The sequence below is a fragment of the Odocoileus virginianus genome, chromosome 5, assembly GCF_023699985.2.
Source record: "Odocoileus virginianus isolate 20LAN1187 ecotype Illinois chromosome 5, Ovbor_1.2, whole genome shotgun sequence".
NCBI lineage: Eukaryota > Metazoa > Chordata > Mammalia > Artiodactyla > Cervidae > Odocoileus > Odocoileus virginianus.
In genome coordinates, this window is record NC_069678.1 from 65,852,159 (window position 1) to 65,867,460 (window position 15,302).

Here is a 15,302-nt window from a genome sequence, read left to right on the forward strand (position 1 = left end):
GAATCCGGGAATTCGTGGATCAAAGAAATCCCTCCTCCAGGCTAGTCCGAGGGATTTGCAGTTTGTTTCACTAAGAGTGGCCGTGTGACCTTGGACAAGTTACTTGATCTTTTTGAGTCTTGATTTCTTCATCCTTTAAAAAGGGAAATAGTGATACCTGTCTGACAGGATCCTTTCTAGAGTTAAACGGCGGCGTACTATGAGATGCCTTCTAGAGGGAGCTTTCAGCGATCTTTAATAAGAAAAAACTGTCTCTTACTCTAACAAATCTAACTTATAAGCCCTTGTCTACTGTTTTCTGTTTTTGGAAGATTAGGGCCTTAGAAGAGGGTAGAGAGAGCCAGAGGGAGATGAGTGTCTGATTAGAAGGACCTGTTAGTAGAAGTTATGATAACTTCTCTAGCTAATCCCCTCCTCATAGACAAATAATAACATTCTAATATGGATAACTTACTATTGCTATTTTGGGGCTTCCCAGGCGACACGAGTGGTAAAGAACCTGCCTGCCAATGCAAAAGACTAAAGAGAGACACAGGTTGATCCCTGGGTTGGGAAGATCCCCTGGGGGAGGGCATGGCAAACCACTCTGTTATTCTTGTCTGGAGAATCCCATGGCCACTGTAGCCTAATGGGCTTCAATCTATAGGGTTACAAAGAGTCAGGCACAACTGAGCACACACACACACACACTATTACCTCATTTAATTTTTATCACCTTTCATTGTTTATGTTATTCTCATTTTGAATATGAGGAAATAAAGACAAGAGGATACAAGGAATAGTTATTTTGCATCTTGAAAGACATTTTCCTATGTCAACAACTCAGATCTGTATTTCAGAATCTACCTTTAACATCAATTTATTAAGCATCTACTATGTGCATGTGATTTCATAACACTTCCATGAAGTAGGACTTCAAGTTTACTCTTCATAGAAGAGGAGACCTTGGTTCAGGTTGATGGGGGTTGGGGGGTGGGAGGGTGGGAGAATAGGGGGTCACTTAAAATCTTGCAGCGAAGTGGTGGAGCCAGGTCATGGAGAGCCCAGCTCTTCTGATTATACATCCAGGAGCCTTCTATTGCACCATAACTTAGTATAGTTCCAACTAGCTTTGGTACTCTGCTACAAGTTATTGGGAAAGGTCATCTGGAGAAGAGGCACCTTGGTGGTTTTGCTATGTTGAAGGTGTGGTATAAGATGGTGTTTATAGCCTTTAGCAATGGTCCAGTATTACAACATTTCATAAGGAAATACTGATGGTGGAGGAAGGTGGCATGTGTGCCATAGGAGAAGCCAAACAATGAGTCGATCTATACTTAAATAAATATGAATAATGTATTTAATAACCAAACCAACCAAATCTCTTTATAGCATACTATCACACTGAAAATTTTTGTATAATATGGCTATGGCAAAATCCTGGCATCTGACCTATAGTGATGGTCCTTTGTTGATTTGGTTACAAAAATCACTTACAATAACTAATTTTGAACATTAAATATTTTTGCTGATATCTGCATCCATGAAATAGTAACAGTTCATGATGAAAGGACTGGATTATTTGGCAGGAAAACTATACTCCTTTCAGTTCTTTTGTTTTTTCAAATTGTGTAACAATTACTCATTAGTCCCCCTTCTTCTTATCTACCTAAGCACCAAATCAAACCATGTTGAAGGTGTGGTAGAAGATGGTGCATTTCTACCCAGAATACCCCCTTTTCACTTTTGAGAATAACTAAATGTAGCAAACATTTCTTGCCTGGAGAATCCCCACAGACAGAAGAGCCTGGTCAGCTAGAGTCCATGGAGTCACAAAGAGTCGGCCATGACTGAAGCGACTTTGCACACACGCAAATATAGCAAAAGGGAAGTTAAAGAGGCTTTGGGTTGGGGTATTGGATGTAAATGTGTGCATCCTACTTTCTTCTATTTTTTTTTTTAACTGGGTCCAGTCTTGGTGCTTCTGCTTGCCAATGAGATGTCAAAAGCTCAGACGTTAACTGCATTTCACTTCTATACAGATTCTGTATCCTGAGAGTATTTCTAATAATGTAATAGATTTTCGTTTTTAAAAACAGATGCCACAGGAGATTCATTAGCAGAAAAAACCCCACTGTGTAACTAACACCATAAATTTATCAAATTTAAGGTCAGATGGCTTTGGATGGTCAGCTTTTGGGGACCAGTTTGGTACTTAGGTAAGAGGGCTTTGTGAAGAAAAACGATCTGAAACCAGTACCTACTCATGGAATTTATTTTGTGTGTTCCACCTTGTTCTGAGTGCTAGCAGGAGTATGAAGACATGCAGGAGTATTTCTCTTGAGATTTACATTCTAAACTTCAACGTAGAAACTTCTTGCTCTCTCCCACTCCTAGATCCATGTCTTAGTTCTATCATAATAAAGTGGTGGGGTTAATGTTCGGAGAACACAGACTCCACCTCATACATTAAGCTGACATGCTTCTCTTCTGAAATTACTATCTTTATCCTAGAATTTGAGTTACAAATTTCATCATCTTCAGGTATGGTTAGAGAAAAGAGTGAATGTTGAAGACCTTAGACAAGCGGGAACTATAGCTTATGGCCTCATTTTATAATGGGATTTTATAATAGATAGCATTGTACTTTGGAGACATTTATTTTATTCTCTGATGTGTAATTGTGCTTCTGTATCATGGAAACACATATTGGTTGGGGTGTGTTGGGCATGTATCTGGAGATCTTAGCTACTTCTTTTTTGGTACCTTTTCCCAACAGCAATAGTGAGCAATCCAGGGCTCTTTTTAGTAATGAAAGGACAGAGTGGGGATCCAGTCTATATGTCACTTTGAAACTCATTAGTATTCTTCATATCACCTATGGTGAATCACAGCCTGACCTTCCTAAGTTGTAGTCTCAGAGCTTCTGAATGTGGGCTGCAGGCCCACGCAGGTTGTTTGAGAAACTGAACTGCTGCTCCTGTTCATGAAGAATTGAATTTTCAGCCAAAACCACTGGTGAGGGTCTAATAAACCCATGTTATGTGTGACTGGCATCAGATGGACCAATCTGATGGGATAGTTGCTCAGAAAGTTGATTATACTAGAAGCTTATGGTAGAAATTAAACATTTTCAAATAATTTAAATACTATAAAACACAGTTGTATAGCATGGACTCCTTAGTGTCTGGAGGCAACAGAGCTGACTGGATTTAAGCAAGAAGAGCACAGACATGGTTATTTAAATAACCTTACAGATGCCTTGAAGAAGCCTAGAGATCATGGCAACATTTGAAATAGTTGAAAGGGTTATATCGATACTAAATGTATTAGGGGCAAGAACATTGTCTCATATAACCCTGTATAATCCTCATAGCATTGAGGCATAATTAATGCCTCACAGAGGTGAACAGAGGCTCCTAATCACAACTTCTAAGAGGCATAAAGGAGCTTTAGACTTAGTCTAGGCTGGCCCTCAAGCACCAGGTTTTCCTACTCTATCCACTCAGTCCCAGGCCCGTCAGCCTTTTCCAATCTGGCCTTGATTTACTTGTCCAACTTTCTCCTCCAGCGCAAATGATTGGCTCTTTGGCTTGCCACCACCACCTCAATCTTTATTGTCTGTGAGGACACAGAATCAACTCTGACCAGTTTACTTGCAGGGTCGCCCAGGTACATAAGTTCTGAGACTCCAACAGCCAATTCTAATTTTACCCACCCTTTAGTTGTACACTCAGCCTGGCTGCACCATTTTAATTTTTAATGAAACCATTTTATCCCCCCTTTTATGAATTTTATTCTCTTTAATCAGCTTGCAAATTCCTATTTTGATTCTAAAAAACTGCTAATTCCTGGTTCAGTGCTTCACACATTGTTGTCTATCTGGAAATAGATAACTAAATAAGGAACTCCTCACTGCCCCCGCCCTGCTCCCCCCAAAGGTTGGTGCAGACACGTGACAAAGGGGTGGGGGAGACAGTTTCAGCCAGCCAGGGTCTTCTCCCTCAGTCCCCTTGCAATCCTACTCAGCCCCCCTCCCCCAAAAGGCTAAAGTCTCCTCCGTCACTCCAGTATTCTTGCTGTAAAATCCCATGGACAGAGAAGCCTGGTGGGCTACAGTCCACGGGGTCGCACAGAGTCGGACACGACTGAGCACACATGCAGTCAGCGCCCTAAAACAAAAGGCTCAAGGAACTACCTTCTTGCCTGGGCCCCCATCAAACCCCACTTCCCCGTGTTCAGCAGAGTCCTTCCCTGCTCAACTCTCGGAGCTGAACTTGGACTCTCCTCCTAGCACGCGGACTGGGAAAGAGGAAACACGTGCGTGCTGCGGCGGCATTCGCGGGGAGACGGAAGATGGCAGCAGCCGAGGAGGCAGAACGTTTCCCAGGGAACCAGAGAGCCACATTCTCCGCGACGGGCGACTCCTAACTCTCCCAAAGAAAGCCGCGGGCCCAGCTCGTTCGTCAGTGTCACGTTTCAATGGCAGCGCGGGGCCAGCCTCGGCGAGGTGGCCGCTCGCCTCTGCGGGACGGCTGGGCCCCGCGGCGATTCAGACGGAACCAACCAACAAAGGCCCTGCGGCGGGCGGCGCAGGGCCACCTTCCGGAACAGGTGCCGGATCTCCGGCTGTCCCGCGCCCCACCGCCGTCCCGCCCGGGGGTTTCTCTTTCCTGGCCTTTGGCGCCCAGGCCAGCCCCGGGGCGCGGGGCCGAGTCCTCGCGCGACCCGAGCGCGCCCGACTGCGGGGGGCGGTCCGCGCACCGCGCGTGCGCAGGGTTGCAAGCCCCTTCGGAGAGCCGGGCTTTCCGCGTGCGAAACGCGTGTCAAGTTAAGCCGACCGCTCCAAGCCTCTCTTCTTACCCAGCGGCCGCGAGCCGACGGCAGAGGGCGCCCTTCCAATGCGCGTCGGTCGGGACCCGCGTGGCCCTGCTGGAGCTGCGGACTGAAAGCCGCCGCGCCGCCCCCAGCCCGGCGCGCCCCCTCTTGGGTGGAAAGCCGGGCTAGGGCTGGGGACCCCGCCGCCAGCCACCCCTACCCCCATTCCCAGGTCCCGAGAGGCCGTCTACTGCGGTGGTTCACGCCCTGGCTTTTTTCACCCAACGCGGGTTCCTCGCAGCCGTCTGGATGAGAAGGAGCGGCCCCTAGCTGAAGCCGTGCCCCCCGTCTGACTGCTAAGGAACACGTCTGCAGGCGTCGTTCAATGGCAAACGACTAATTAATTTTCCAGCACTTGTGCAGAATACTTTAAAATGGAAAAATGAAGGTCTTCGATGAAAATGAAGCTTGATAGTGTGCACCTGCCACTAATGTACGGTGCACGGTAACTTCCCCTCATTAGAGAGATGACTTGGGTTGAGAACAAGTCATATAGTGCAAATCACTTCAACACGTGCCTGTTCATATGCATAAACTCCTGTGTACCAGATGGCAAAATATAATGACATCTTAAACAGCTAATTGCATAAACCTTGTAATGCAGATAATTGCTGTACCAAAGTAGGAGTTAATAATTTCCCACTGTATCGCCTGGCTTCAGAGTAATCCTCAAGGAAAGCTGTGACAGTTCGAACACACCAAAGTTCACCAAGCGGCAATTAAAACTAGCATTTAAATCCTTTGACTTTCAAACCCTTAATTACAATTCGGAAGGACTGCTTTGTGAAAATCCAGAAATTTTGAATAGTTACCGGATAACATTTACTGCTTGTATTTTATCGAATTTTCTTTCATGGACTTCCTGTAGCATAACATTATAGAGAGTCAATGGGGATATGTTCCATTCACTAAAATTATTTCCAGAAGCATGAGCTTTGCATTTTGGGGCAGGAGTAGGTAACACCCCTGCCTCCCCCGCTATGGATCTGTTGATTATTTTCAATTTAACATTTCTTTACAGAGCCCCTGCTGTAATAACTATTTCTAAGCCTTACCATGTGCCTGGCATTTTTCTAAGCACTTTACAGTTATTATCTCATTTAATCCTCAAAACAGCCATCTGAAATGTGTCTATTTACATCCCCATTTTCGAGATGAAAAAGCTCAGGCAGAGATGCTAAGTAATTTGCTAATAGTTAGTTAGAACTCACTAATCCAAACTCAGTTTGGCTCCAGAGCCTATGCTGTTTACCACCATGTTATACTGCCCCATGGGCTAAGCCAGGGCTTTGTAACAATGTTTTTTACTATTTTATGTTTTAATAATAATTAGGTATAAAACTAAAATAGCATAATTGATTTTAGCTTATCAGTTTAAGTCATAATGCATTTCAGAAATAGATACCTGCTATTTTCCATAACGTGGTATCAGAACAGTAAATAAGTCAAGCAAAATCAACCTTTGAAACTTGGTTTTGACTACATCAAGGCTTAGTTTAAAAAACATGTGTGGCTTCATGTTTCTATTTCTTCATCTTCAGAAAGATTTCACAACACCTTGAAGAGGATATACAATAATGAACATAAAATCCTCCTTATTAAGTGTACAGTGAAATATAGTTTTTTTCTCCATGTTAATATTGTGGAATTCCCCTTTCTTCACTTTGGGTAGATGAGGGTGGCATAAGATGAGACACACCAAGAGTTGTTTCCCTCCTATGGAAGCCTCAGTGTCTTAAATCCCACAAGTATAGATTTCTTTTCTGTGAGTTAAGGACCATCTCCTCTGAGATTCTGCTCTTAAGCTCCTTGATTTAGTGGGAAGCATATTGATTTAGAAATCAAAAGACTGGCATTGGCATTGTAGTTTGACCATGAACTTGCAATATAATCTTGGATGGGTCACTCCGTCTTCCTGAAATTCAGTTCCTTTGCCATAAAAAGAGAGAACATGGCTTATGATTACCTACATCCTTCCCTGTTTTATCATTCTAGAATGTTATGCAACTACATCCTACTATTACCTTAGTGGGAATGAGATGTTTAGGTTGTATTATCTTTAATAAAAACAAAGTCCTGGATTTGGGGAGTAAGTGAAAGAATATCCATAGGTGAAGGAAAGACTTAATTTAAGGAGCGTTTTCCAGGTGCAGTGCTGAGAGTGTAAAGAGAAATAAGAAATAGTCCCTGACATCACAAGTTCTAAAGATAGCAGGTGACCCTGACAAGTAAACAGAGGAGTATGGAGCAGACTGGTAGGTTCTGTGACAGAGATTAATGCAAAATGCTATAAGATAGGAGTTACTCCTAGCCAGGATGTGGGAGTCATGGGAAATTCTCTTGACATGAATTTTGAAGGGTAAATTGGACTTGATAGAGACAAGAAGAGAATTCCATGCAAAGGACACTGTATCCATGGTAAAGGGGAGAAGAAGAGAGAAAGCATGACTCTGTCTGGGAACCTAGGGGAAGTCAGCCTTGCTGGCTATTAAGGTGTAAAGTCAGGAAGGAGAAAGAATAGACAGGAGAGGTGGGGAACAGATCAGATCTCAAAAAGTCTGCTAAAGAGTTTGGACTTCTTTAGTACAGGGGAATTCAAAGCTTGTCTATTTTAGTATTGCTTAGTTTCTGGATTACCAGAAAGAAGTTTCATACTCATTTACTTTGGTTTTTAATAGAAGGTGTGAGGTTATCAACCAGAAGGAGGAGCCCTACTTTGGCCACTCGGCTGACTGTCAGTGGTCATCCCTAGTGATCCTCAGTGAGCCAGCTTTTATACAGACCCCCTCTTCTCCCCTCCCCGCCCTGGACCCCTCTGCAGAGGAAATGTTTGATCTCCAGTGCTAAGCCCCTAAATCCTCCAATCCCCAAGCTAGTGGCTTATTTTATATACCCAGGAAGAAATCAAAGTCACAATGATGGCAAAAGCAGGATAGAAAGCATTTAAAATGCTTTTTACTTGTTTTAAAAATGATACATCTCACCTATGTTGGTAAGGAAATAATTGCTCAGAAGTTCTAATCTGATTTTAGGAGTTGAGCACTATCATTCTCCCACATTGCTGGTAGATGTGTACATTGGTAATACTCTTCTGGAGGACAACTTGGCTATATATACAATGCCATACATATTTTGACCAGCAAGTCAATTTTTAGGAATTTATCCTAAGAAAAATATCGTGAACTGTTAGAATATTTGATGAAATAATATTTGTGATAGTGATTTTATAATTGGAAAAATTTTATATCCAATTCTAAAAATCTGTTTAAATGAATTATGGTATATACATATACTAGAATACCATAAAGCTGTCAAGATGTTGTGATATATTAAATGGATACATTCTATTCTAAAATAACTACAGTGTGATCTCATTTTTGTTAAAAGTGTCTATATATATGAGAAAAAAGATAAATAGGAAATAGTGAAATTTTAAGTGATTTTTAAATTTTCTTCCTTCTTGTGTTTGTATTTTCTAAATTTTTGACAGTAGAAACGTACAACTTTTAGAATAAAAAAGCAACCATAATAAGAAAGCATAATAAGGAAATTCTCTAGCAATCCAGTGGTTAGGACTCTGTGCTCAGAGTTTTCCTCAAGAGGGCAAGGATTCAGTCCCCAGTCTGGAAGCTAAGATCCCACAAACCTTGTGGCAAAAAAATAAAAAGAAAGAAAGCATAACAAGAAAATAATGTAAATCACTAAACATTAAAAAACAAATGGAGAGCAGACATGTACATTTATCTAATTATGGTGGATTGGGTAATTTGGACTATTTATCTCTCTGAGGACAATAAGAAAAACTGGTGAAAATATAAAAATATCAGCTTTAAGGCACTGGATAACTAACAAAGTAATGAAGAATGACCTAGCTAGGGTCAAGAAGAGAGTGAGGCCCAATAGGTGAGCTCAGCATTTGGGCCCATTTTTCTCAAGAGAGGGACAGATTGGACATCAGGATTTACCCAGTTGGGAGTGCTGGCTGTGACCCTAGAAAGGTATGAGCTCTGGGAGTGGGTGGGCCAGAAACAGGCCCAGGAAGGACTAAGACCAGTTTTGAATCATCTTTAAATTGAATTGAAGTGATTATGGCTTGAGGGCCAGAGACAAATGTAAATCCTCTCTGGGGAAGATAACCTCATCTTAGGCCTCAAATTAATTCTATAAACACATTGTTGAACACAATGACCATCATATAATAAGGAAAGAAAGAAGAATACGAGGTGACCAGATAACAGGAGTGAAAACTAACAAATCCAGTAGGCAAAAGAAACAGACCTATGGGAATTCCAAACAGAAGAGTCATGAGACACAAACTTTAAATTACAGTGCTTAACATATTTTTAAAAAGCATGCCTGAGCATTAAAACACAGAAATCAGAAGGAGAGTAAAAATGTACATAAAACAAGTACTAGCCAAACTTAACTGTTACATACTTTAAATGCTTATAAAACACTATTAATGAAGAGAGACACTTTATATTGATAAAATATTTAATTCACAGGTAATTTGTATATTCCTAATAGCAGACACAGAAATATATAAAGCAAAGATTGACAAAACTAGAATGTGAAATACACTAATATAACAGGTACTTTTAAGTCACTTTCAATATCTAATAAAGCCTGTGACCAAAAATCAGTAAGAATATAAAAAAAAATGTACTTGGTCGTTATTGGTTGTCTTACTCTCAGTTCAGTTCAGTTCTGGGAGTTGGTGATGGACAGGAAGGCCTGGCATGCTGCGGTTCATGGGGTCGCAAAGAGTCGGACATGACTGAGCAACTGAACTGAACTGAACTGATAGAGAATTTGAGCAATGTTATGGTTACATTTGATCTAATAGACATTATGTAGAGTAGGACAACCAATAATGGCCAAGTACATATTTTTTTGTTAAGCACATATAGAACTTCTATACCATAAACGATCAAAAACTTTTCAAAAAAATTCTCTCTATACAATTAAGCTAGAAATCAATAACAGAAAGATAACTGGAAAACTCTAAAAACCTAGAAATTCGGAAATATAGTTATATATACTCATAGTTCAAAGAAGAAATGGCAATGAAACTCACAAAATAATTTAAACTGAGAAATTATGAGAAATATGTATCAAGACTTAATAAGATACAATGGAAGCCATATATACAGGGAAATTTATAGCTTCAGATGCATATATTATAAAAGAAGAAAGGCTGAAAATCAATGAGCTAATCACCTGTTCTAATAATTTAAAGACAGAGCTGAAAATAAGATTTAATGAAATATAAGGTAGGAAGCAATAAAATAAGAGCAGAAACAAATAAAATAGAAAATAAATATAGAGTAGAAAGGATGAGCAAATCCAAAAATTAATTTGAAAAAGTTAATAAAGTTGATAAATCCCTCATGAGGTTGATCAAAGGATAAAAAGAAAAAGAAAAGAAAATAGTGAACACAAATTACCAATGTTACAAATGGAAAAGGGGACATGATTACAGATACTATGCACATTAAAAACATTTGATGAAAAGATAGTATGAGTAACTTCATGCAAATGTATTTGACAATGTGGATGAAATACATAAATTCTCTAAAAAAAAAAAAAAAACTTCCAAAATGGATAAAAGTAGAAAGGGAAAGTATGAATAATTTGGTAAATATTAGAGAAATTGAATCTATACTTAAAAACCTTTTTATAAAGGAAAACTTGAACTACATGTCTTTCACAGTAAATTCTACCTATCTTTTGAAGAAGAAATGTTGCCAATCTTCCAAAAACTCTTCCAGAGAATAGAAAAAGGAGGAGTATTACCTATTTGATTTATGGGATCAGCACAACCTTAATACCAAAGCTTGACGAGGACAGTTTATAGAAGTAAATCCTATTCTCTGTTGTGAACATAGACGTAAAAATTCTAAATAAAAACTGGACATGTATAAAAGGATAATAAATCATGACCAATGTGGCTTTATTCCAGGAATTCAAAGTTGGCTTGATATTCAGAACCCAACAATAAGCTGCATCAATTGAGTAAAGGAGACAAAATCATATGCTTATCTAAATACATGCAGAAAAAAATCTGATAAAACTCAATATCCATTGGTGATTTTAAAAACTCTATACAATTAAGAATACAAAATAACTTCCTTAATCAGGGATAGAGTAGCTACCAAGAGCCAGCAGCAAGCACCATACTTAATGGCAAAATGTTGAAAGCTTTGAGATTGGGATCAACATGCAGGGTGACTTCTATCACTATTTCTATTCAGTATAGTATTGATCCCAATTAGTACAGCAAGGCAACAAAAGAAACAAAGTCTATCAGGACTGGAAGGGAAATAATCAACTCTGATTATTTGTATATGCTATGGTTGGTTATGTAGAAAATACAAAATACATATGAATTGTTGGAATTAATAAGTAAGTTTAGCAGATCACTGAATACAAGATCAATACACAAAAACATTACATTTCTATATTCTAGTCTCAATTATAAAATAAAATTGAAAAAGCATGTTTTAAAAATAATGTCAAAACTGTCAAATACTCAGGAATAAACTTTAAGAAAACAAAAGTATTTTATATAACTGCCTAGATAAAAGTAGGGACATACCATGTCCCTATTGGACAATAATTATTATAGATATGTTATTTCTCTCCAAAATGATCTATAGATTCATGTATTCCCAGTTAAAATCCCAGCAAGATTTTTAAAATGAAACTTGAAAAGATTATCCTAAATGCATATGTTAATGCAAGTGGCCAAGAATAGCCAAGATACTTGATGAAGAAGAATAGTGGGAGGACTTGCTCCACTGGATGTGACGGCTGCAGAAGTTGGTTTGGTATTGCTACCTGAATAAGGATAAAATAGGGATTTTGGAAAGAGATCCATGCATATATGAACATACTTCAAAACAAAGATATTGCTTCAGAGCAGTTTTTTTTTTTAAAAAAACTGCATCAGTTGCTGATCATTCTGGAAAAAATGAAATGACTTACTTCTCTGCACCAGACCAAACAAAAAGATGGTTTCAGGATGATTCAAGTACACTACATTTATTGTGTACTTTATTTCTACTGTTATTATGTTAGCTACACCTCAGATCGTGAGCGTTAGATCCTAGAGATTGGGGACCTTGTTCTAGATGATAATGTAACATATCTTCACAATCTTGAACTAGGCAAAATTTTCATAAATTGGACAAAATAATTCATGAGCTATAAAGAGAAATGTTGAATAATGTGAACTATATAATATTTATAACTACTTTTCCTCCAAAGAAACCATTAGGAGAGTGGAAAGAAAGCCACCAAATAGAATATATTTGTAATAGGTATAACTGATAAAGGCTTTTGTCCAGAATAGATAAAAATAACTCCTATAAAAGAAAATGGCAAATCTTGTACATGGGCCTGAACAGGCACTTCACCAAAGAGGGTATTCAAATGGTCAAAATATATATAAAAGATGCCCACTATTCATCAGGGAATAAAAATTAAAACCACAATAAAATATCACACACATATCAGAAGGTCTAAAATTCTCATGCATCTCTGGTGGAAGTGAAATTGATGCAGTGACTATGAAAACCAGTTTGCATTATCTATTAACATTGAACATATGAACACCTTATGACCCAACAATTACTCTCTAGGCATAAATCCAACAGAAATATGTGCTCCAAGAAATGTATATAAGAAAGTTCATGCCCACATTATTCAGACTAGTTAAAAATTGGTAACAATCTAAATACCCTTCACCTGTGGATTGGATTAAAAAAACTGTCATGCAGTCACACTTTTTTATACTACAGTAAAAATAAATTAAAAATAAATGAGCCACAGCTACCTGAAGCAAAATCAATCTAGCTCACACCCCTAATACCAGTTAAAAAAACACAAAAGAAAGTATAGTGTATGATTTGATACTACCCACCACTGTCCTGATTTTTAAGGTACTATTTCCTTGCGCCACTGTCCATGGGATTCTCCAGACAATACTGGAGTGGGTTGCCATGCTCTGCTCCAGGGGATTTTCCTGACCCAGGGATCAAACCTGTGTCTCTTACGTCTGCAGATGCCAGAGGAGCCTGGCAGGCTGCAGTCCATAGTGTTGCACAGAGTCGGATATGACCGAAGTGACAGCACACAGGCACCAAAAAGAAAATGAAGCAGAGCAAAACCAAACTACAGTGCCTAGGGAAATATGCTTGGGCGATAAAACTATGAAAGAGGGCAAGAAGGTGATATCCTTAAAAATCAGGACAATGAGCAAAAGAGAGGGGGTTTGCAAGAGACTGAGTATGTTCTATTTCCTATCCTGGGTAGTGGTATCACATGTTCACTCTTGACAAATTTTTGAACTGTTTAGGTGTATTTTATATATATTTTTGTTTAGCAATTTTCTTTTTAGTAATTAAAAACAATTTTCTTTTAGTAATGTGTTTTTGGATTGATACATTATTTAGATATATTTTATTTCATAGTAATAAGGTTAAAGAAAAGGCTAGAGTCACATGCACACCAGTTGATAAGGTGAAAGATGACACTGACCATTTAGATTGTGCCAAAAATACTTAAGAAAGCCACATTAAAGGCAATACCTATCAGGGATTGGCATATGTATGGCCCTTGTGCTTTCCAATCACCACATCCTTTACCCATGGCCAACAGACATGATCAATAGCTTAGGCCTCGTTTTCCCATTGAGCCCAGACAGCCATTCTCAACCAACCTGACTGGTCATGGATGTTCCAATCTATTTTTCACCTGTTGTCAATTTATCCTGACTTATCAGATAAGGTAAAAGCTTGTGTATGAGCTTGGCATACCCTTCAAAAGCTCACTATATCTTGACATGTATAATGAAATTGTGCCTAAGCTTTTCGTACCAAGTGAAGTCATAAAGAAAGACAAATATCATATGATATCATTTACATGTAGAATCTGAAATATGACACAAATGAACTTATCTGTGACACAGGAACAGACTCACAAGCATAGAGAACAGACTTATGGTTGCCAAAAGCAGGGGAGTAGATTGGGAATTCAGTACTAGCAGATGCAAACTATTATGCATAGGATGGAGAAACAACAAGGTCCTACTGTATAGCACAGGGTACAATTTTCAATATCCTGTAATAGGTCATAATGGAAAAGAAAAAATTTAATACCACCTTACAGACTCAGGAACCTTTACAAAGGATGCCAATGCCACATGCTGTCCTTGTAAAGTAGGACCGAACATACAAATCGTAAATATGACATAGTTCTGAGAAGAATGTAACACTTTTCATTGGTTTATTTTATCCAAAGGTAAAACCAGGCACTCCACTGGTCACCTGGCACAAAGAGGGAACATCACAAATACGATCCCTGTCTGTGCAGAGTTTCCACTCCAGTTTTCCAGGCATCCTCAGCATCTGTGCCATTTCACCTGGTTATCAGCCTCTCACCTGATCTCCCCCTGCTGTTGTTAGCCTTTCATCTCTGCTGCCTCTATCTATCAAGACTTTGTTCACTACCATCTTGGTGCTTTAAACTGTGGACAGAATGAGGATGTGAGCCATAGTTTTAGTTTTCAATGCCCTGCCATGATTTGGGGAATGAAAGATACATGTACACATTATTGAGGTAAAAATATGAGTATATGTTAAAGGGCAACCTGCTCCTGAGTTGGAGAAAAACGTCAGTAGGATTTTCAAGGCAGGAGGGATTGGAAACAGTTGAAGTGTATGGGGGAGACTTCTTGGGCAGAAACTTCAGTGAAAGTTTTTAATATTATTAAGATAAAATCCAGTCTTCTAAGATGGCATAGATGCTTTGTGGACTTAGCTCATGACAACCACTCCACACCCAAACCTGTTTTGGCCAATCCACACTTGAACTTCAGATTTAACCCAGGCACCCTTTCCTTTAGGGAGCCTTTCTTGATCTCTCATCACAGAAATGTGTCTTCCTCTTTTTCTCCCATATCATCTCTCCAATGAAATAGTCCACTATGGTCTGTACATAATAGTTACATGATATTAATATCATTTAAAAAATAATTTTATTTGTTTTTGGCTGTGCTGGGTTCATTGCTGCATGGGCTTCACACTGTGGTGCTTCTCTTTTTGCAGAACGCAGGGGCTAGGGCATGCGGGCTTCAGTAGTTGTGGCTTCTGGGCTCTAGAGCACACACTTGATAGTTGTGGTGCAGAGGCTTGGTTACTCCGTGGCATGTGGGATCCTCACAGATCAGGGATCAAACTCGTGTCTCCTCTATCGGCCGGCAAACTCTTTACCACTAAGCCAACAGGGAAGCCCTGTGATGCTAATATTATTTAAAAAAAAAATGACTGGACTTCCAGGGTCAAATATTCAGAAATTTGATTTTCCACCCCCTCCCACCCAATTTGTCCAAAATAAAGAAGACTTTGTAGAAAGAATCACCTGCAGAATCTCACAAAAGATTG